Source organism: Abramis brama (assembly GCF_963993115.1).
Source record: "Abramis brama genome assembly, chromosome: 25".
Classification (NCBI taxonomy): domain Eukaryota; kingdom Metazoa; phylum Chordata; class Actinopteri; order Cypriniformes; family Leuciscidae; genus Abramis; species Abramis brama.
The window spans coordinates 22,243,164-22,246,856 of NC_139987.1; the positions used below are offsets into that span (position 1 = coordinate 22,243,164).

The window sequence follows — 3,693 nt, forward strand, 5'->3', positions numbered from 1 at the left end:
TGCTTTTAGTGCAAAGGGTTAATGAACTGTATCTGTTTTAGTTTGGGTATGCCATTTCTGGGCATTTTTCAAAAGTGGGGGTGCAGGCTAACGGGGAAATATTTTAATTCTAATTTGATGTGAGCTACATGTAGTGTAAATTACAAAGATAAACTGTTAATCTACCTTTATGACTATATAACAATAATGCAGTTTATGTGAAATTGCTCTCAGAGTGAAGGTTTAACCTATTTAATTACAATTAATATTGTGTAAAAATATCAACCAGAGAGGATGCTGGCTGAAATATTTTCAAAGTTAGGATGTTTAACTGTCTTTTTAAACCAGGGATAAAATAAAGCATAGACCAGAGGATTCAGACCTGAGTTTGTGTACAAGACCCATGTCAATAGATTTATGGTTGTGGAAGAGATTACTGATATAGAACAGATATAGTATGGAATATAGCACAGCAGATAAACTGTCACAATAATTCCTAATGTCAGAGCAGCTTTACTCTCAGATTTTCTCCTAACCGAACCTTCCATTACACATTTACCACCCTTAATCAGAGAGTTTATAACTTTCACTTGCTGATGTACTACATAAAAAATCCTCAAATATAAAGTTATGATCGGGATACAAGGAAAAATAAAAGACATAAACAGATCAATGATTCTCCAGGCAAAACCCATCATAACAGAACACTCTCGATAACACGTCTGTTCTGTGTGAAGTGTCAAAATATCCGCTACTAATTACAGAGGCAGTAATATAAGCTGAAGAGCAAATCCAGCTCAGACAGATGCTTATTAAAGTTTTAGTTGTGGTTATTTTCTGTGGGTACAGTAAAGTGTGACACACAGCCACATAACGATCAACAGCAACTAAAAATAAATTACTGAGAGATGCTGAAAGAGGCACATCAATAAATATTGAATAGAATCCGCATAAAGTTTCTCCAAAGTACCAACACGTCTCAATCAGCCTGGTGGCCTCTATGGGCATAACAAGTCCCATAAGCAGGTCGGCCACAGCTAGAGAGAGAATAATCAGGTTTGTTGGAGTGTGAAGCTTCTTGAAGTGAGAGATGAAGATGATCACCAGCAGGTTCAGAAACACAGTCCATGCTGACAGCAATGAAAAAAAACACAAACATGATATTGTATTCATGTGTGGAGCGTTTTTCCTTGATGATGAGTTGATGGCAGGAAAGCAGTATTGAGTCTCATGTTCCTCTGTCTCATAGGCCATGAGTGAGTCTCCTGCTGTTAGGAGTTTGTTCTGCTCTCCTTACTGTCCTTTCATTTATACAGTGTCTGGATCAGACCTACTAATCTCTAATCTCTAAACTCTACCGGCCACACTGATGCTGCATAATGACAATTATTTTCTTTTAATAATCTCAACTTTGGCAGTGAAATTGCTGTTCATAAGAAACAAATGAGAGACATGAATTGTTTTTACACAATGCTATTTCCACATTAATAGATGTCAGTATAAAGTAAAAAAATATTTACTTTGTCACATCTTCTGTAAGTGTATCAGCAGTCACAAACAAAATACCCAAACTACAGTGGGGACTTGTATATATATGATTAAAAATTAAGACAAAAACTATTTGACAAATAAATTACAAAAATAAACAAATTTAAATAAATGGCTTAAAATTAAGTACAGTACAGTTGGTCTTTAAATTATTCATAATCTGTATAAAGGTCTATGAGAGAGGAAGATGGCTCCAATATTTTAAGACTTAAGATGTGTTTAGCTGATATTTTAAACCAGCGGTAAAATAAAGCATAGATAAGAGGATTCAGACTTGAGTTAACATACAAAGTCCATATTAGAAATGTCACCGTGGCAGAAGAGATTACTGTAGTCCCTGTTACATACAATATATAGTATGGAATATAGCAAAGCAGATAAACTGTCACAATGATTCCTAATGTCATTGCAGCCTTTCTCTCAGATTTCCTCCTCACAGAACCTTCCATTACACATTTACCACCCTTTATCAGAGAGTTTAAAAGTTTCACTTGCTGATGTACAACATAAAATATCCTTAAATATAAAACTATAATAAGGGTACAAGGAAACAAGAATGAAAACAACAGGTCTGTGTATGTCAATGAAAAACTGATTATTAAATAACACTTTCCATAGCACACATCTGGTCTCTGGAATCTTTCAAAATATCTGCCACTAATTACATAGCCAATATTGTAGGTAGAGGAGAAAAACCAGCAGACACAGATGCTTATTAAAGTTTTAGTTGTGGTGATTTTCTGTGGGTACTGTAAAGGGTGACACACAGCCACATAACGATCAACAGCAATTAAAACTAAATTACAAATAGATGTTGAGATAAGCAGTCCCATGATTATCAAAAACAGATCACAGTAAGTGTCTCCCAAGTACCAACACGTTTCAATCAGCTTGATGGCATCTACAGGCATAACAATAAGTCCAACAAGCAGGTCGGCCACAGCCAGAGAGAGAATAATCAGGTTTGTTGGAGTGTGAAGCTTCTTGAAGTGAGAGATGGAGATGATCACCAGCAGGTTCAGAAACACAGTCCATGCTGACAACAATGAAAAAAACACATACATGATATTGTATTCATATCTAGAGCGTATTCTCTTGATACATGATGAGTTGAGGGCAGGAAAGCAGTATTGAGTCTCATGATCCTCTGTCTCAAAGGCCATGAATGAGTCTCCTGCTGTTAGAATGTTTGTTCTGCTCTCCTTAGTGTCCTTTCATTTATAAAGTGTCTGGATCAGACCGACTTACCCTCTATCGGCCACACTGACGCTACATAATGGCATAGGCCTAATTATTTTATTTTAATAATCTCAACTTTGACATTGAAACTGCTGTTCATAAGAGTCAAAAGAGAGACATGAAATTGTTTTTACACAATGCAATTACCAAACAATAGGTGTGTCAGTATAAAGTAAAAGAACATTTACTTTGTCACATCTGCTGTAAGTGTATCAGCAGTCACAAGTTAAAAGTGTTTTTCTGTCAAGAGTGGACGGGCCGTCTGAAAGCTAAACTTACATGTACTTTAACGAGCGCCACCGCATGCATGCACGCCTCACAGACAGAGCGCAATAGAATAGGAGCGCTGTAATTCTGACTTATATATTTTGCTAAAGTATATATTTTTTAATATTTGTTGTTGTTGGTGGTAAACATAAATTACATATGTAGAATGTCAAACCTAAAAGTGTATTTTTATGATTGCCGTTTTTTATTTATTTATATGTTTAGTGAATTCTTATGTTTTTAAATTGTAATTTTACAATGTTAGAATGTAATATGATTTGGTTATTCACTATGTTTGTTTTCATTGCCTTCAATATGAACATTGTTTGTATACATACAGATGTTAAATACAGATATTTTTTTTTTATTATTATTAAAATAGAAAAAAAAATGTAAATACCGTAAAACTTCAAATAATAGCCCGGGCTTTTATTTTCCCAAATCGCAGAACTGCACCGGCTTGTATTTGAGACAGGCGTCTATATGAGACAGGCCTTTAATTTAGTGTTGAGATGAGCATGACAGTAGGAGGTTACCATATCTGTGTTTGTGTTTAACAAATCAGTTAATGTCAGAATTAGCCTACTATATTTCCGTATGTCTAAAGGGGGTCGCACACCAGACGAGAAGCGCAGCGCCACATCTTTAAAATTCTAACAC

The 3,693-nt window shown here is 35.3% G+C and overlaps 1 pseudogene across 1 annotated transcript; it reads right to left on the reverse strand.

Annotated features, from left to right (window-relative positions):
* Window positions 1-241: 241 nt before the first annotated feature.
* On the reverse strand, window positions 242-2,690 carry LOC311076920 (trace amine-associated receptor 13c-like; annotated as a pseudogene). Its single transcript has 2 exons — window positions 2,333-2,690; window positions 242-890 (listed from the first exon to the last, which is right to left on the reverse strand). The product of its transcript is annotated as a trace amine-associated receptor 13c-like (transcript).
* Between the last annotated feature and the right edge of the window lie 1,003 nt (window positions 2,691-3,693).